Source organism: Mauremys reevesii, linkage group 2 (assembly GCF_016161935.1).
Source record: "Mauremys reevesii isolate NIE-2019 linkage group 2, ASM1616193v1, whole genome shotgun sequence".
Classification (NCBI taxonomy): Eukaryota; Metazoa; Chordata; order Testudines; family Geoemydidae; genus Mauremys; species Mauremys reevesii.
Genome location: NC_052624.1, coordinates 39,448,754 through 39,469,621, shown reverse-complemented (window position 1 = coordinate 39,469,621; position 20,868 = coordinate 39,448,754). Strand labels below are relative to the sequence as shown.

Here is a 20,868-nt window from a genome sequence, read left to right as displayed (position 1 = left end):
GAACTTCCCTCACACTGGTGAAGAATAATATCCTAGTGGCAACGACAGCAGTAGCTAACCTTATTAGGAAAATATTTAGCACCTTGAAACAAGGACAGCCAGTACCATGTGATGAATGAGCTTTCCATGGACTGCCAGCAAGTGTTACATGAACAGCAGTGGTCCATGGAAACAGCAGTTTTAAAACCACTGCTTTATATTACTGGGTTCTCTTTCTGAGGTCTAGTTATTTTGTATAATTACCCTGAAATCAAGGAAAAACACTCCATTCCTATTGTCACAAATTCAGTTTTTAATTTGTGGCCTGTAGTATTTGATTGCTGAAGGGTAGGGATAGGGTCCAGAGTGACCTAGACAAATTGGAGGATTGGGCCAAAAGAAATCTGATGAGATTCAACAAAGACAAGTGCAGAGTCCTGGACTTAGGACGGAAGAATCCCATGTACTGCTACAGGCTGGGTACCAACTGGATAAGCAGCAGTTCCACATAAAAGACCTGGGGATTACAGTGGACGAGAAGCTGGATATGAATCAACAGTGTGCCCTTGTTGCCAAGAAGGCTAAGAGCATATTAGGCTGCATTAGTAGGAGCATTTGCCAGCAGATCGACGGAAGTGATTGTTCCCCTCTATTCGGCACTTCTGAGGCCATATCTGGAGTATTGCATCCAGTTTTGTTCCCCCCACTACAGAAAGGGTGTGGACAAATTGGAGAGAGTTCAGCAGAGAGCAACAAAAATGATCGGGGCTGGGGCACATGATTTATGAGGAGAGGCTGAGGGAACTGGGCTTATTTAATCGACAGAAGAGAGAGTGGGGGGGGGATTTGATAGCAGCCTTCAACTACCTTAAGGGGTGTTCTCAGTGATAGCAGATAACAGAACAAGGAGCAATGGTCTCAAGTTGCAGTGGGGGTGGCCTAGGTTGAATATTGGGGAAAACTATTTCACTAGGAGGGTGGTGAAGCACTGGAATGGGTTACCTAGGGAGGTGGTGGAATTTCCATCCTTAAAGCCTGGCTTGACGATTTAGTTGGGGTTGGACTAGATGTCCTCTTGAGGTCTCTTCCAACATTAATCTTCTATGATTCTATGATATTTTTTCTGTGAGTTAGAATCCACTCACTACATTAATATTAATCACCTTGTAGGTGTCCTTCAATCACCAAAAAGAATCTGATTTTAATCTTGTTTTAATTTGGGGGAGGGGGGTGTCAGATTTTCATGTAGGCTTTTTTCCCTTCTAGCTTCATTGTCCATAAATTCTATGTGATGCTTTAGAAATTGCCTCACAGTGGTCTGGAAAATTCCTCAATAGCTGCCAGGACTTTTTGTTTCACTGTCTTTCTTCTCAAAGTACTTTGAAGAATTCTGCCATTCTTTGTTGTTCATGTGTTTTTTTTAAATGGGTGATTTTATTATTTTTACAATTGTGCCTATTAATAGTTATCTATTGTTCAGTATTTTTGGTTATCAAATTGAACTTTTTGAGTTTGTTATTTCTAATTTAAGGGCACATTTGTGTCCATCTATCATTTCAAATAGAGCTTCTTTTATCCCTTTTACTGCAGACAAACCACAGGATGATCCATATCTTCTGTCCTTATTTAAGGCTGCTGATATTCGTGGTAACCTAACACAGAACATTATTACCTTTCAGGGATATATGTTGAAGTTTTGGGGCAAAGTGATATTTTTTAATGTTATGTTTTGGACCCACAATAGGATTCTGGTCATTCCATGATGCTTTTAAGTTGCTGTGTTTACCCAACTAAAGGAAAAGAAACTGTGCTTTGTGAAGAAAACATTTTCAATCTGTTTGTCTGGCTCAAAACATTATGTAGTCTAAGTTGTCCAGAAGTATAATTCAGCTCATTATATAAAATTGTTTATAAAAGTAAGGAAAAGTTGGAGCCCAATTGTGTAAATTAAAAGAATTGTGATAGGGGGTCTTCACTGCTCCTGGTAAAGTCATGGCAAGCTGAACATTCCTAGAAATGGAAGGAAATGTTTATGGTTGAAATCACCAAAATGTGTGTGTTTGGTTAATTTTAATGGGACAAAGCTGCCACCTGTTTTTGACATTGTTTATCTGGAGTCATTGAAGGGGACAAGAAGAATGGGGGTATACTCTTTTCTTTGTTCTTTTATCTTTAATATAAGGTTACCTATCTTCAATAGTGGTGGTGGCAGAAGTAAGGACATATTTTCACTAGCAATGTTAAAGCGCTGCCGCAGCAGCGCTTTAACGTGGCTGTGTAGTTGTGGCACCAGCAAAAAACCCACAACAACAACAACAAAACAACAGCAAACCACACCACCTCGATGTGGGGAGTAGCTACCAGCGCTTGGAGCACTGTCTACACTGCCACTTTGCAGTGCTGAAACTTGCAGCGCTCACGGGGCTGTTTTTTCACACCCCTGAGCGAGAAAGTTGCAGCGCTGTAAGTTCCAGTGTAGACAAGACCTTAGTGAGAACTTGACATGAAAGCTTGGACTACAATCAATTGTTTAATGTTAAAGCATTAAACAAGAGTTTTATTAAAGTCTTAGTTATTGATCACCTTAGCACCATAATAAAACTTAATAGATGAGGGGAAGGAGTAAGAAAAGAGTGTTCCTATTTTATCTTCAAAGAAACACAGCAAGAAAGTTATTTCTATTTTTATTCTGGTGAGTCAAATGTTATACATTCTGATTGCATTACAAGGAAATCTAGTTCTGATGTGATGATAGGTGTGTTCAATAAGGTGTTAATAAAATACATCCCACTGACCCACGAAGTCGGGAGGTTTTTTTCATGATTGAACACTGCATAGAGAAACTGGTTTCTGTGGGCAGTACTTCTACCAGAAATTTTGATTGGTTGCAGACTAGTCTTTTATTTGGATTGGGTAAATTTAATAGGTAGGTTCCTGTCAAGTTTTTAATATAACTCTAAATTGAACACAATTCTGGCAACCCTGATTTATAACATGGTAGGCGAGATTCCTTTCCATTGAAGTTGCAGGGTGTAATCAAGGGCAGAATTTGGCCTAGGTTCTTCTCTCTCTCTTTGTTATTGCTGTTGTGCTTACGGTTCTGTTCCCAATTCTGAGTTTTGCTCTATTTTCCACTGGCACTTTGCTTCTTCTGTGGACTGTTTGGGTACTATAGCACCAGTCACTGGAGATTTAAAAAAAAAAAAGTGTTCAGGGCAAACAACAGAGCACACAAATGTTGGTATCCATCCCAGTAAGCTTGCATGATTTGAACAAGTTGACTCCATCTGGTCATTCCCACATTTAAGGCTTTTTTCTAATAGTATCTACTTCATTTGTATCTTAAGTGACTGAAATGCTTTTTAAAATAGATTCAAATAATAGTTTGAGGCTAAACCAATAATAGAATATAGTCTATAAGTAAAGTTACAGATTGCATGCTAAAAGTATATATTTTAAAACAAATGTTTCCTGTTTTGTTTACCTGCCAAGACCTGAGTTCAGGTTTCTGTGTTGTTGGGTTTTTTGCAAGAGCTGATGCTATCAGTAACACTAAAGTCTTGTAAGGAACACAGCTCCTTGTGCCACTTTAAGTGTGAATGATGGAATCAACTCCTGCAGAAAAAACTCAGGACCCTAAACCTCAGAATGGGCAGGAATCAACTCCTGCCGAAGAAACACAGGACTCTCAACCTGAGAATAGGCAGGTAAAACAAACTGAAATTTAAATTTACCTTTAAACTTTTATTTTAAAAATAAGGTTACCGTATCATATCTTTATTAATAATTTCAGATTTTAAATAGTTCTTGTTTTAACTTATATTTTTAAAAAAACATTTCACTTAAGTTTTATGGATTCTGTACAGTGTTTCCGTAGAGGTAAGAGTGCTGATGACAACATCATAGTAGTGGCTTTTTCAGGGTCAATCATTACACACTATATAAGCCCTCATTGCTTTTTATATAGGGTGCATGAGGCTAGTATATATTTCCACATCCCTCTCTAGTTTTCAGTTGGAGGAGCGAGAGAGAGTGTAATAAAAGTAGCCTTATGCTCGCCAACATGGTGGTCTCATCATATTTGGCCAGAGACTATCACTAGGGTTGCCATCCATTGTAGGTAAACTGGGTTCATCATAACTCCAGGCAGGCTATGAAACACCAACATTCTCATTTACTGCAGACCTATATGCTCTGCCTCCCACAGTTATGCTAGCATTGAGATTGCCTCTTTCTCTCAGCTCTACCTCCTGCTGTCCCTGTAGCAGTGTGTGTGTGTTCCGGGAGGCTGTGCAGAGAGACATCTGCTACACATGCTGGGGAAGAAGGGAGTTAGAAATACATGTCAGGGTCTTCAAGATCCTGCAGAAGTGAGGAGCTCCTTCCCCACAGAATGTAGGAGTAACTGGGACTCCATGGGAAAGGGAACATTTATAATACAATAAGAATATCAGGAATGCATAAACATTTGGAAGTAGCAATGCAAGAGTCTTAGAGGTTTTGTTCAGCACAATACCTTTAACCAGTATGTGAGCAAAATTTAAAAAAAAAATCTCATACTTTTTGCCCGCCTTGTTGAGCTTTTGTTTTTACTGTGTAGGGGGAAACAAAAGATACGGTAATAACTATAAACGGGGTACTTGCAACCATGACAGTCTGCAATTTAGAAACTCAGCAGCATCATTTGGATGTTACACTGGAGAAGAATAGTCCTATTCTAAGACAGGGCTTTTCTTTCCCTTTACTTAAAAAAAAATCACTAATAATACACAGATATTGTGGTAAATCAAATTCTATAAGATTTGTTGAATTTCTCTGCTTGATAAATTAGAGATACCTTGATCAAAGAGATGAATTGTATTATAATTTCATCTAAGTTAGAACTGAGAAGAAATAGGTTTTAGCAATATGTCTGTTTATCTAGTTATTATTTCTATAGAGCTTTACAATTAGGCTTGCAGAATTCAATTTTTTAAAATAATTTTAACTGAATAATATTTCTATTTATTTTAAAGCTTTATGTTTATTGATTAAAATGTACAGTTTTGCAAAAGTATGGATTTTAAGCATTTTTTTCATTTATAAATTTAAATGTTTACAGTTGCAGGAAATTATGGGCAGGTCAAATGATAGGACAGTCAGGCAATTATTTAATGACAGTAGACATCAAAATTCAAAACGTTATAAAATTAACTGTTAAGACACAATTTATCAACATCACACGGCAAGTTATACAAAGTAAATATCCCTAAATCAAACTCTAAAAAGTTCTCAAGCAGCATTTTTCCCCTTTGTCTACCTGTCTAGTTTGATTATTATCAATGGAAATATTTTTGTCCGTTTGCATGTGTACAGTGAAATCAACTTTTACTGACACTTACTGATAAAAATCTAATTCTGCCAAGCCTGTTTAAGATGTAAAGTGCTATAAAGTACAACTGCTTATTATTACAATGGTTTAGTCGTTATTGTAATATACTCACTGGTTTTGTTGTTTACTGCAGTGTATATGGGTTCTGATAGTTTTACACAGCTGTGCAATTTGTGCAGCTTACGCCCTAATTTCTCCTCACTGACCTCACAAAAGCATATGTGCCATTGTTATAGCTCCCTTTTGGCAGAGCATATAGCAGTGTTCTGCTCCAAAGCTTGCCCTTACAATAGTGCAGAATGCAATAGTATTCTTGTTTAATGAGCAGAAGTGATCATATTACATGTGTCCTATATTCTTTACACTAGTTTGCAAAGTGGCAATTGACATAAAGTTGGCCCTGTTGGTCCTTTCAATCCTTAACAGAATAGGACCTTGGCTATATTCAAGACCTGCTGGCTGAGTCCTGACTGCTTTCTTTGCTCTGTCACTACCCACCATGGCCACAGGCGACAAAACATTTACCATGGTGGTCCATAGGATGCAAACTACCCTTATAGTATTCACCTCAATAAAGCACTTTCCACTTTTAAATAATATCTGGAAAAAGTCCCTTTTCCTGATCAGAGTTTTATGATGTTTTAATGATAGTTTTAAAGCCTATTATCAATGCTTCAGACTGTATGTGCAGCCATGCCCTGGTATATATGCATGTCATGATTTAAAATAAAGTTATCAATATCTGAAAATATTACTGAAATATCAAAATTTTGATAAGAACTTATTTTTTGCTTCTTGTATATGTAAATCAAAATATTTATATTTCATATAGCTGTCTTTGAAACCCTTTTATTCTTATGATTTAAAATTCATCCAGAGGAGTGTTGAATACAGTAATCTGTTAACATGAGCATTCACACAAAATTGATAGTCAAATGTACCTCAAAACATTAAAAGATTAGATATTCATTATTATAATAATGAACAATCCATTCTGTTTAATTTACCATAACAATTTAATCAGAGACTTGCTGATTTAAACCTTTGGTATTTGTAACATTATCAGAAAGATGATTTGGTTTAACGATGCAGCATATTGAGAGTACACGATAACAGTTGTAAATGATAAGAGATGTGAAAATGAGAACTGTGGGAGATTCTTAATTTACCTTCTTTACTAACCTGTCCTATTTAAAAGGTAAATTGCAAAGGTTTGCATAGAATTAGTTAATAGTATAGTTAAATGTTGAATGTCCTGAATAAAAAGGAACAGAGTAATATGTGCACTGAATGCAACTAACCTTTCAAAAATCTTTTTTGGTTATGCAAAAACCTGTTGACGAGCTCCCAACTGCTGTGACATCTCAGCAACTAGAACCTTGTTAAGAACAATGGAGCTAGATATCAATATTTAGAAAAAAAAAATTCAAAACCATTCTGATGTACTTTTTCACTGCTACTTATCTTACAGCATGTTAGCCAATTCTTTTGCTTCTGTAGCATTTCTGGTAACTCTCATGTCCCAAAATGCTGCATTCTGGAATGTGGTGGTGATTGGAATCAGCCTGAGGAATTACATCTTGGAAATGACAAAGAAATAATAAAAGAAAAGATTAGCTGAAACTAAATTACGTCTAGTACTCTTCTGACCCTTGCTATTTAAAGCATTGAGCACATAATTGTGTGGTTAACTAACTTTCCAAAGAAAGCTTATGCAATTCACAATCAACACGAACCATGATGGTTGAGAGTAAGAGATGGAATTTTTATTTTCAGGCATTTAAACCAATTAAAGTGGCTACATACATTCAAAATTTGGGCATGCAATGTGCACACAGATGGATTCTTAGCATAAATTTGTTAGTCTTTAAGGTGCCACAAGTACTCCTGTTTTTTTTTTTTTTTTTTTGCGGATACAGACTAACACGGCTGCTACTCTGAAACCAAAATTATCTATTTCATGTAACAATGCAGAAATTGTGTCTATCATTTAGATGGTAGTTTTGAAAATTGGGCTAAAAATACTGGACTATATTTTTCTACGTTACATTTTTAACAGAAAAGTTAATTCTCAAGAATTGGAAAAGAATGTACTATAATTCCTTCTGAGAAAAATAAAAAGGCTCTCAGCAGACTCTTTATTCAGCAAAGTTAATTAAAACTACATTATTTCTTCTGACATTTCCTAGCTTCAGTACTTTTCCTAGTCTGTCTTAAATACAGTGCAGTGATGTTTTGTTAGCGTTTTAGTGTGACATAAATAAAAGTAAAAAGCGCTTTAAGAAGGCTATTGTTATTAACAATGCAAAATGTTCAATCTATGCTTTTAAAATATTTCTGCCTTTTTAGGAATGTAAAGAGGGAAACTTACAGCGTATTTTGGAAACTAAGCACTTCCATTATATGATGATGTGCGTGTAGTTCTTGAACTTTTAAAATAATGTTTGGTTTATGAACTTTTCAAATTGATATAGAGCAGATTCTGCTTGATGCTAGAAAGTAAACAAAAGTTATAACCTGCAGTTTCATTAGATGTCTGGACTAAGTACAAATCACTATTAATGCCATTCATCTTTTGACCTTCATGTTCTAAGGGGACATATGATAGATTTACGGACCCACAAGGTCTTCGTTAGATACCATTGTGTAATGTGGTGTTTTGTCTTAAGTGAATGTAATGCTTATGAAAACCAGCAGATTAATAGCCCTGGAAACTGAAGACTCTTATCTACAGAACAGATCCAGCATGGGCAGTGGCAATCCCAGTTTCATACAGATGATAAGTATCAGAGGGGTAGCCATGTTAATCTCTAACACGGCTACACCTCTGATACTTGACACCATGCAAGGCACTGCATTTAGCCGTATGGAGTGGAAATCCAGCAACACAGATGATAGTGATTTTGAGCACTAATAATCTAGTTTGCATTAACATTTGTAACTAAGAAGTGAAAGGGTTATCAAAGGTAAACTGAAGCCCCTATGGGCAGCACAACAAGGTGGTTTCATGGGGTGGGGGGTCCAGACTGAAAAAAGGCGTGCGACCCAGATGGCAGGCAGATACTTTTCTGCAATGGACAGATTCAGAGGACTACACAGAGAGACTTCTGACCCTATGCTATATGGCCTTGTCTCTTAAAGTGCCCATGAGCCTACATAAAGGTGAGTTAGATCCTATCTCTAGACTGAAGCAACTCTGTGCTGATTCTAGGGATAGTGGCTTACCTCTGTCTATCCCTAAATAACTCAACATGGTTGCCAGCTCTTAAGATCTGTCTTGGATACTGCTTGGCAGCATTTCCCAGTTTGTTCTGCTTGGTTTCCTTTTCTGTCCCTCAAAAGGACCTTGCTAACTGCTATTCCACTAGCCAGTCCAAATAGGTCTCACACAAAGAAGCTAGTATTGGCTCCCGTTTGAGGCACAGATTCATTCATTTACAATCTACCTGGTGGAATGTTTTCTTTTCCTGCTCAAGTGGTTCCTGATCGCTCTGCTTTTTTCAGGCATTCACAAATAGAAATGATTCTTAGAAAGATCTCAGGTCTAAATCTCTTCAGGCTCATCCCCAATTTTTGTAAACTTATCTTCTTCAAGGAACAAAACTCCATGTCCATACCCACGTATATCTTCTTCACTATGAATTCCTGATACCTCTCAGAAGCTCCATGTATTCTTTAGGAGCCTTTTTGTGATTGAGATAAAAGTTTAGGTTAATATTTTTTTTCTTGGGAGCAAAATTGTTTGTAGTGATGGACATCATCCATCTGAAACAGATTACTTTCTGTTCTCGCATCTTGAGGAGCACTCATAGCTGTCAGAACTCCCGAAGTCCATTGAGACTGCCTGCCTCTGTTAGGTGCAGTGGTGTTATAGCCATGTTGGTTCCAAGTTATTAGAGAGACAAAGAGGGTGAGGTTCTTTTATTGGACCAACTTCAGTTGGGGAGAGATACAAGCCTTCAAGCTTACACAGAGCTCTTCTTCAGGCCGGCAAAACATACTCAGGGCAGGTCTACACTTAAAACTCTGCATGGGCGCAGTTGCACCACGTTAGTGCTTTAATAAACTCTCCTGTTGGTGTAGTTAATCCACCTCCCTGAGAAGCAGTAGCTGTGTCAGTAGAAGAAGCTCTCCTGCCAACATAGCAATGTCTACATGAGGGTTAGGTTGGTATAACTATGTCACTCATGAGTGTGACTTTTTCACACCCCGGAGCAATGTAATTATACTGATATAGATCTGTAGTGTAGACCAGACCTCAGAGTGTCACAGATAACTACAGGGTGGAACAGATTGTTTAGCATCATAGTTAATACAAGTTTCAAGGGACCTGTAACAGGCTGTGCTCATCACCTTGGCACCTCCTGCTGGTTGCTGCGGGAATAAGCTCTGTCCATCAGCAGGGCACCCTCTTCTTGTGGTGTCTCACTCTCCGCCACTGCTTCTCCACTGTCTCGGTTGTCTGTGGGCACCCACGTCGCTCCCAGACCATGGCATCCTCATCAGGGCCGGCCCTCCAGCTGCGCCCCATCTCTGTTGTCTCTCCTCTTCTGGGGAGACCGGCAGTCCTTTGCCCAGACTTTAGCCACAGTGGTGAACTGCAGCCCCTAGTCTAGTCCCTCTCTCAGGAGCAAACTGCAATCCCTTGGCTGGCCACTTCCCTTGGTGGGCAGTGGAGCAAAGGGGGGCCCAGGCCCACCTGGTACTCTGGACCCTGACCCAGGGACCCTATAGCTGGCAGCCGCTCACTGCCTCTCCTTCCCCTCTGTCACTACCTGCTTTCCCTGGGCCCCTGCACCTACTTGGCCCCTGTATCAAGGCCACAGTCTGGGAGCCAGCCAGGCTGGAGCTCTGCTTGCTCCCCTGACCCTGGCCAGCACTGCTGTGTCCCAGGTACTTCGCCCTGCAGCCAGTCCTCCTCCCTCAAGCTCCAGAGAGAGACTGAGTTCCTCTCTGTCCTGTGGCCTTCTTATAGGGCCCAGCCTGGCCCTTATAGGCTGCTTCCAAGCTTCCACTTGATTGGCTCTCAATAAGCCCTTCCAGGATTGGCTGGGGCTCTGCGCAACCTCTTTGGCTTGCTTTAACCCTTTCCACACCAAAGTGGGGCAGCTGCCCCACTATAGGACCATTCAAGGTCAGATGGCCAGTTAACACCCCTCCAGTCATCAGGAGGAAAGGAAGGGAGGGGGAGCTACTTCACCTAGAATGGTCTGTTGAAATACATGTTAACTACTTCTGCTAAACAGTCTGTTCCATCTTATATTTATCTGTGACACTCGGAGTATGTTTCCCAGGTCTGAAGAAGATCTCTGTGTGAGCTTGACAGCTTGTCTCTCTCACCAGCAAAAGTTGGTCCAATCAAAGTTATTACCTCACTCATCTTGCTTTTGTTAGGGGAATTCATTTCCCAATTTTGTTGGGATGTCTCACCCTCTGAGGTTTCCTACTGTTTTTGAGGGAATGGTTCCTCTGATTGGGGTACTGCTTCCATCTGGATTTCTAACTACTTGTGCTGGTATGTATGGTAGGGTTACTGAACAGTCATCACGCTTAACGTTGTTTCATTGTTATGTTGCTGATCAATTAGAGAACATGCTCATTTAAAGTTGCACAATGCTCTCTTATAATATTGTTTGGCAGCCGCTCTTCCTGCCAGCTTTGTCCACTGCTGGCAGGAAGAGCAGCATGTTGGAGCTAGCTGGTGGGGGCTTGGAACCAGGATGGACCAGCAGCCCCCCATCAGCTCCCCGTTCCCCTAAGTTCCCTATGTGACAGCTGCCCAGCAGGCTGTCAAATGCCGGGCAGTTCAGCTGTCCCTTCCCCCACTGCCATGTGCTGCTCTTGCCCTCTGCCTTGGAGCTGCTCCCCACAGCCTCTTGCTTGCTGTGCAGAGAGGGGAGGGGGGAGAAGATGTGGAGCTAATGTCAGGGTGTCCTCCTTCCACCTGCTACTGCACCCCACTTACCCCATTTCTATAGCGGGGGGGAGCTTGCTGGCAGCAGCTGCTGTCTCAACTTGATGATCTACTTAAAAAGGCAATGTACTTAGAGTGGGGTCAGCTTACTTAAAGGGCCAATGCACATCTCTCTCTCTCACACACAGTGTGTGTCTCTGTCTCTGTCTGCCATGTTGTCTCCCCTCCCTCCATTCGTGCTACCTTGTAGAGTATGAGGCTACATTAACAAAAATGAGATAACCCTTGAGGGCTCAGCCGATTGCTAGTTCATCATTTAGCAGTAAGGCATTCCCTGGGAAATATCCCACCCTCTGACTTCACCACCTCAACCAAGCCCCACAATCATCATTGCTGCGTAACAGTATTAAATTGTTTGTTTAAAACTTATACTCTGTGTGTGTGTGTGTGTGTGTGTATGTATGTATGTATGTATGTAGAGTCTTTTATCTGGTGAAAAATATTTCCCTGGAACCTAACTCCCCTTCCCCCCCCAATTTACATTAATTCTTATGGGGAAATTGGATTCGCTTAACATCGTTTCGCTTAACATCGCATTTTTCAGGAACATAACTACAATGTTAAGCGAGGAGTTACTGTATGTACCTGAAATGTAGAATCTCCTACTTATCCTGCTTGGGTTTTACAAAAGCAGCAAAAGTTCCTACTTTTTGTAAACTCCTTCCCCATTGAGACTCAAGTAAGCTACTGAAGATGAGATCTAGAACCTTATTTTGTTGTCTGTGCATGAGCAGACTGCTGTGAGACAGAGTATTCCACCAATCAGTTGCCTCTTCTAGACCAGATTTCCCCTCCTGTAGTCTGTACCAATAAACTACTGCCAAAACAAATGCACACAGATGGCGGGGCCTCGTCTTAAAATAATAATAATAAAAATGCTTTATTATTTCATCTGGGCATTGTTCTTGAAGCTCTGTGTGGGGCCCAAGTAAGCTGCTGGAGAGGTGTGAGTCATTACTGATAACGCTGCTCTACAGCCAAAATGCTTCTGAAATGAATGTAGTCACATTTTACTAATTCTGGGTCACTGAGAACGAAAATGATGCTTAAAATTGTTGATTGGCTCTAGTTTTCAAGATATGCTATTGGGTCAGTATATACGACCCTTGACTTGGGAATAGTGGAGGATAAGTGAGTTATAAAGGGAAGGGATCTCAATTTAAACCAGAAATGACTAAAATACATCTTTGACTGGATCTATGAATAAATCTATGACTGGGTTTGGACAGTACTTGCTTTTTAGGCAAAACAATGAATGATGCAATCTGAAGCTGGTATTGCATCATACATGATATGAATTGCATCATGTTATTCCTAGAAGTCATGGATGATGCAATCATAACGAAGCTTACATTACTCTGCTGAACAAATTGCCCTATATCAGCTCTAGAAATCATATAGTGTCGTGCTCTCTTATTTGTCAATGTTTGATTTTGCAAAGGGACACATTTCTGTTTAGCCAAAGTGAGCAGAGATGCCTCGTACTTGTGTGAACAGTGCAGATAACTTCTGCTATGTTTGTGGTGAAGTGACTTTTGCATCACAAAAGCGCAGTATAACCACTATGGTTAAGAAAGCCTATCACCTTTATTTTGGCTGCAAAATTGGAGATCAGGACAAGAGGTGGGCCCCACACATATGCTGCAACACATGTGCAACAAATCTTCACCAGTGGTTGAACAGGAAAAGGAAATCTATGCCTTTTGCAGTGCCAATAATTTGGAGAGAGCCAACAAGATCATACCAGCAATTGTTACTTCTGCATGGTGCCTCCAGTTTGGAAAGGTGTGTCAAAGAAGAAAAAGTGGACTGTGCATTATCCAAACATTCCATCAGCTATATGCCCAGTACTCCACGGAGAAGGACTGCCGGTTCCTGATGCACCAGAATCATTCTCACTTGAGTCAGACGAGGAAGAGGAAGAGGATGAAACTTCTGGTCCTGAACCATCAATGTCACAGGACCCACATTTTCTCCCATCCTCCTCCTCTGAACCACACCTCATAACACAAGGTGAACTGAATGACCTTGTCAGGGATTTGGAACTACCCAAGAGTAAGGCAGAGCTGTTGGGCTCCAGACTACAGCAGTGGAATCTCCTGGCAGGTGATGTTAGGGTTTCCATGTTCCATGACCGTCAAAAGGATCTTGTCCCATTCTTCTTCATGGAAGGTGATCTTGTAGCCTGCAACAACATTGATGGTGTGATGGCAGCCCTCAACATCGTTCACGATCCAGATGAGTGGAGACTGTTCATTGATTCATCGAAGACGAGTCTTAAAGCTGTTTTACTGCATAATGGCAATGTTTTGCCATCAATTCCAGTTGGTCATGCAGTCCATATGAAGGAAACCTATGACAACATGAAACAACTTTTGAGGTGCATAAACTATAACCAACATCAGTGGCAGCTTTGTGGCGATTTGAAGGTTGTTGCTCTCTTGCTTGGTCTGCAGACTGGATACACAAAGTACTGCTGTTTTCTCTGCAAATGGGATAGTCGTGCAAGAGATTCCCACTACATCAAGAAAGATTTGCCACTCCGACAGTCATTGGAGCCTGGGAGGAAAAGCGTTCAGCATCCACCACTTGTTGAATCAAGGAAGATTTTGTTACCACCCTTACACATCAAGCTGGGTCTGATGAAGAACTTTGTCAAGGCCATTGACAAAACACAAGCAGGTTTCAAGTACCTCTGTGGAAAATTTCCAAGGTTAAGTGAAGCTAAGATAAAGGAAAGTGTCTTTGTTGGTCCTCAGATTCGTGAACTTCTTCGAGATGATGCATTTGACCATGCACTGCGTGGCAAGGAAAAGACGGCATGGAAAGCCTTCCAGTTAGAGGCAATAAATTTTCTCGGAAACAACAAGGCAGACAACTACAGGTTGTTGGTGGAAAACCTCCTCAAGGCATACAAAAGCCTTGGTTGCAACATGTCACTAAAGATACATTTTTTGCACTCTCATCTAGATTTTTTTCCACCGAACTGCGGAGCAGTGAGCGATGAGCACGGCGAGCGATTTCACCAGGACATTGCAACAATGGAGAAACACTATCAGGGCAAATGGAGCCCATCAATGCTTGCAGACTATTGCTGGACAGTGACAAGAGATGCTCCATTTAATGAATACAAGAGACAAGCCAAGAAGCGCCGAGTAGACACTGAATAGGACTAAATTCTGTACATAATAGTTTTTTGCCTTTTGTTTCATAATAAATTTTAGTTATATAACCCTTTTGCTGATTTTTAAAGTGTTACATAAACAGGACAGGTGAAATATTATCATGTAAAGCAACCATAAACACATGAAAAGACCTAGGTTTACAATTTATGATTAAAACTCTACTATCTACACAATATACATAGACATAAAATGTAAAAACTTAACTTAGAAACAGTAGCCAATCAGTTGTTTTAATTGTCATATTTGAATTCAGCACATCAAAATACATAATAAAATACCACATTTTATCTCTGAAGCAGACGACTTCTCAAAAATTGTAGACCAGTGTAATAAGTGGCAGGGGCGGCTCTAGCCATTTCGCCGCCCCAAGCACGGCGGCACGCCGCGGGGGGCGCTCTGCCGGTCGCCGGTCCTGCGGCTCCGGTGGACCTCCCGCAGGCGTGCCTGCGGAGGGTCCGCTGGTCCCACGGCTCCGGTGGACCTCCCGCAGGCGTGCCAGCTGACCCTCCACAGGCACACCTGCGGGAGGTCCACTGGAGCCGCCTGCCGCCCTCCCGGCGACCGGCAGAGCACCCCCGCGGCATGCCACCCCAAGCACGCGCTTGGCGTGCTGGGGCCTGGAGCCGCCCCTGATAAGTGGTCATAGTTTAGGCAAATATAAGAGCTGTGACTCAACAAACCTTTTGAGCGGTGATCATGAAGAGAGCAGCAAACAGATTTCAGAGGGAAAGATAGCTAGGTGCCTTAACACACAGATCTGAATAGGTTAAGGAACATGAAATGAAATATAGAATAGATACCAAAGGATAGAAAACATGCCAATGTGGATTATATCCAGTTTCTGAATAAAAATTAGGAAAGTTACATTTCAGTGAAGAGCAATCTTTTTGGAGAAGATGGATAAACTTGAGCAGCAAGCAGGGGCTGCACCAGCCTCTTCCCAGTGGGGGAGCTGGAGGTAGGCTAGACAGAAAATTGGGGGTGAGGGCTGCGCAGAACTGCAGAAGTAAGGGTGGCACTGCCATACCATGCCACCCTTACTTCTCCACTCCTGCGGGCAGCAGCACTTCCTTTAGAGCTGGGTGCATGGCCAGCAGCATCTGTTCTCTGTTTCTGCAGCTCTGAAGGCAGCACTACTGCTAGCAGCAGCGGAGAAGTAAGGTTGGCAATTCCATACCATATCACCCTTACTTCTGCATAACTTTTTACCTTTGTACTGGGGGGAGTGTCTGTGGGGAGGCAAAGGCAAATTTTGGGGTGGCTATAGCCCCTGCAAGCTCTCCCCCCCCCAGCAACACCCCTGGCAGCAAGTGGAACTGCTGAGAGAAATTTGGGAAGCCAAAGTGGCATATAAATGGAGAGATACTTGCCGACGAACGATGGGTTAGCTGTGGAGAAGCTGAAGGAAAATGGAAAAATGTGGAAACTAGAAAAAGAAATAAGGACAGCAGCAGGAAATAGTATTGAATGAAAAACTAAAGCTCATATTTATCAGTATTCTTATTCATTCACGATGATAGTGCTTCTAATTTTATACTACAAAAATGTCTCCAACTCTTTTTTGCACACATTTTTCTCTTGTGGGTCAAGTAACATATGCTGATAAATGCATACAGGTTTTTACAGAAATGTAATTTTTTTTCCATGTAAATTACTGAAGAAAGTGTATTATATAATATAATTGATGAATAAGGTCCATATATATAACTAATATACTTAACAGTAACCTTGTTTAATTTGATAACAAATAGATTTTTGTCCATGATAATAGCGGTTCTATATTACCTTTGAACTTAGAATATCTTCTTCAGCAGAGTCGGCCAGTTAATGTTCTTTTACAGAGAATTCCACAAAAAACAAATGTCTTTTAAAATTGGGTGTCATGTACCCTTCTTCTTAATGGGACTGAGGTTATAGGTGTGTTCTTTTAAGATGCCCTCTTTCATAATGTCCTCTAGTTTCCATTGTTCCCAATGGGAGTAAAGGTCATGCTGCTCTCAAGGAGATGGGTAGCCCTTGATTGAATAGTGGGTCACATAATTTATTATACATTACCTTTCATATAATTATAGATTGTAAGGCCAAAAGGGACCATTATTGTCACTTGATTTGACCTACATAAAACAGGTCAGAACATCTCACTTGGTAATTTCTGCATCAAGCTCATAATTTCTGTTTGAGCTATAAGATATCTTTTACAAAATATTATGTTTTGATTTAAAGACTTCAAATGATGGTGAATCTACTACATCCCTAGGTAAATTGTTCCAGTTGTTAATTACCTTCACTGTTAAAAATTTGCATCTTTATTTCTAGTCTTAATTTATCTAGCTTTAGCTTCCAAACATTTGGTCTTGTTATATCTTTTTCTGGTAGATTAATGAGACATCTACTGTCAGAAACCTTTTTCCCATGTATGCATTTATAGACCATGATCAAGTTACCTCTTAACCTTCTCTTGGATAAAGTAAATAGATTGGGCTTCTTTAATCTCTTACTACAAGGCATGTTTAGCAAATCTAAAAACATTATCATAGCACTTTTCTGCAACCTTTCCACTTTCTTATAACCTTTTTGAATTGTGGACACTAGAACCGGACACAGTATTTCAATAATGCCCTTACTAAAATCCATAATGTCACTTCCTACTTGATAATCTCCAGCTTATATATCCAAGGAGCACATTAACTACAGCATATCGCAGGGAGCCCATGTTCAATTGGTTATCTATCATGATCCCTAATTCTTTTTCAGAATTGCTGCTTTCCAGGATACATCCCCACTGTTTTAGAAGTATGACCTATATTTGTTTTTCATAGATATATGACCTTGTATCTGGCTGTATTAAAATATATATTGTTCAAATAAACCCGCTTTACTAAACAATCCAGGTTGCTCTCCATAAGTGACTTGTCACCATCATTATTTACCACTCCAGAGGATTGTGTGAACATAAGTCACAAGGATGAGGATATTATGAATGGTGATTATATATGTTGGTTTCTAATCATACGTACTATATAATGAATACATTTTTCAGATACTGCATTTTCTGCTGAATGTTGTTTGTTTATCAAGGTAATATGCCATAGGAAAAATAGGCCTTAAAGGCAAAGTTAAAATAAAAAACAAAAACAAAACCACAGACTGTCTGCTTGTGTAACATGCCCCCTAGTTGCGAGGGAAAAATAATAATAAGCAATGAGCCTGGCTAGAAACGCCAACTGACTACTTCCAAAACACTTAGAAACATTGCTGGGGATAAAATATAGCACTGGACTACTTCATAGTATATGGCAGCATCTGGAATTGGGGCAGGGCATGTGTGACTAGAGTGTGACTTTACAGTCTGAGATGCAGCCCACATGCTCCAAATATTTCCATATAGATCCCGTATGCTTAGGCAACTAATGAAAAATTTATATTATTCCGCAGTAAGGTGTAGATTTCTCTCGATAGCCAGTTATTGCTGCCTAGAGTAGCAATAAACTACAGTACGAGGTCTTTCCTGCAATAAATTGCCTTGGAAAAACATAAGAAGTATGGTATACAAATACTGGACATTTTGGACATTGTCCTGTGCTGCTTATGAGGCCACAGTGCTGTCAAATGCACAAAGTAAACAAATGGCAATAAGAGAGAAATCACTTTTTTCTTTCATCTTTCAATTATAGTAATTTTAAGTGATGCCTGTGCCATTTTATGTTAAAAAGAAAGGAAAAATCAGACTAAGTTTAAGTTTACTGTGTCCCTTAAGAATATTCCAGATAAATTGTAAATAAAAAAAAATATTAAATGAAGTATAGTAAAATAGTCAGCTGTATTTGATCATATTTTACAAGAGGTTTTGAAAAAATGTTTTTGGGTCAGGTTATCTTTACATAACGTTTTGAACATTTTCATTGCTGATGCATTGTTGAATAATAGCTTCTAAATTTACATCCAGATACATCATTATCTAGAAGATAGCTTGTACTGGAAGCGCTCTCTAAATGATTTTCCCCCCCTTTCACCACTAAATACGCTCACCCAAAGCAGTCTGAATATAAATATTTTGCTGGTGTCAAAGCACTATTCAAATAAACTTTCTAATAACATTTGTAGAGTTTTGACAACACAGAAGAGTTTGTTGTTATATCGTAGAGGTCGGATTTGATGAGATTCACACATCGGAGTCAAACTTCCTAAGAACAAGTTGAAATGTTTAGGGGTGTGTATGTGTGCTTGTGTGTGTATTACCCTATTTAAAACATTACATGTTTATAGTACATTTTGCTTGTTATTATAATGAAAATAATGCTAGAGTGAAGGTCATTTTGTAATGCATTATTATATAGTAGACTGTGTTTCCCTTAAGGGCTACAAAAAATATCATTAGGTTAACTATAGCATTTTTTCCTGACCTATGAATTTATAATTATATGCAGTTGCCATTCTATTGTTTTTTTAAATCCTTGCTTCTCAGCCCACAGCTAGCTGGTCTAGTAATATTACCTGGAGAAGCACTGGTAAATCCCTGTGGGACATGTGTTATCTTGTTTGTGTTTGTACAGCACCTAGCACAGTGATGCAGAAATCCCCACTGGGGCCTTTGTATGTTATTGTAATGTAAATGTTTACTACTAATAATCAGGTGGGAGTATGAACTCATACTTAACCAATTTATTTAATTTCCTGGTCTGACTTTTACCCCACAAATATTGTGTGACCACTGTTCGGTTTGCAGGAGTTGACCAAGGAACCCTTCTGTGTCAGTTTGGAGGTCTAAGCAAGTGATCTCATACCTTCAAGGGGAGGTTCCCACATCTTTCCCAATACAGGTACAGTGGCTAACCTGAGCTGGTTATCCTATCTCTAACCACTGTAAACACATTTCTCTATCATAGGTAGGGAGAGAATCCAGGATTCCTGATCACCTGTGTTCTTCTGCTGACTAGTGAATAGTTATGTGACCCACTAGGAAAATGTGTTGAGTCCTCCTCCAGTGGCTGGTCTACAAAGGGGCCAGGAAATGCTCCTGTAGTTTAAGTAATAGGGTCTAAAGAAGAAATCTAACAGTAAAGGGGTTCAAACCCTGCTTCTGATTTATATGTGGGGATGGTATAGTTGTCTGTGACTTATGCAATGAAAAAGACCACTTCAAAACAGTACTTTAAAAACTCTGATAATCTGTACGTGATGGTGTGAATCACCAAAATTCAGTTTCTTCTTCAAATGATTTCTTTCACACATTCATTCCACTTCAGGTGTGCACGTGCACCGAGTATACTGTTGTTGGAGATTTTTCCCTCAGTGGTACCTGTTAGACCTTGCTTGCTACCAGGCATGAGAATATTGCTCCAGTGAATCTTTCCTTGGAGATATTGGAGGAGGCTCCACTGCAGCCAGCTTTGGCTTCATCCCGTCATCACCTGATGAGGCAGTGGTGTCACAGAGGTCTTTGCCTCTGCCCGGTGATTATTGAGCCCATCATGACCTTTTAAAGAGGGAGGTTTCCACCTTGGATATCCAGGTGGAAGTTAGGGAGAGGCCTCACAGGCTGGTTGACATTTTAGTTGCTGTAGAACTATTCTGGAGCTCACCAAAGTGCCGTGGAAGACTCCATCTTCCCTTCCCCCCACAGCAAAATGGGATGAACCTGGGTATTATGTCCCCTCAGAGGGGAGCATATCTTCAGCCACCTCACTCCGGGATCACTGATGATCTCAGATGCCAATGAGAGAGAGCACCAGGGTCAGCATGCACCTACCCTGAAAGCAAAGGACATAAAAACACTTGGTCTCTTTGTCAGAAAATGTAATTTAGTAGCTGGCCGGCAGGTTAGGATTGCTAATCTGCAGGCATTGCTGGAGTGTTATGATTTCCAGTTCTTGAACAATATCTTAAAATTTAAGGACAGATTGCCAGAGCAGGCAAAGCAAGAGGTCCTCACTGTCATGGACGAGAATTAGTTGGTGGGTAGGCTCTTACTTCAGGCTGGTTTCGATGTCATCAACTCTGCAGCCAGAAACATGCTTGGGTCATACGTATAGCTCCAGAAATAAGTTTATAGTTATTTTTTAACTTATAAGTAGATACATTTACATTGAGGAAAGTAATAATGCTGTATAAAACATTTCAAATGGATTGAGATAAAAGCAGATAAAATTATCTGCCTTCGAAAACTCCTTAAGGAGATGCCCTGAAAACCATCCTTGTCTTAATATTTAAGTTTTACTTCAGTGGCTTGTGAGAAGAAGAGTCCAGATACCAATTTAATTAGTCATACATTTATCCAAATGCCTAAGTGTCAAATGCTAATAACTATGCATCTATGCTTGGGGGTACCTGAATGATTTTGAATTATTACTGCCCTTTCA

The 20,868-nt window shown here is 40.1% G+C and overlaps 1 protein-coding gene and 1 long non-coding RNA gene across 5 annotated transcripts in view; one reads left to right on the top strand and one right to left on the bottom strand.

Annotated features, from left to right (window-relative positions):
- The window catches only part of CACNB2 (calcium voltage-gated channel auxiliary subunit beta 2), a 424,293-nt gene that overhangs the window by 68,774 nt on the left and 334,651 nt on the right, over positions 1-20,868 (top strand). The window lies entirely within an intron of this gene.
- LOC120397994 lies at positions 6,815-8,818 on the bottom strand. Its single transcript, XR_005594124.1, has 3 exons — positions 8,797-8,818; positions 7,722-7,842; positions 6,815-6,929 (listed from the first exon to the last, which is right to left on the bottom strand). It is a non-coding gene; the product is annotated as an uncharacterized LOC120397994 (long non-coding RNA).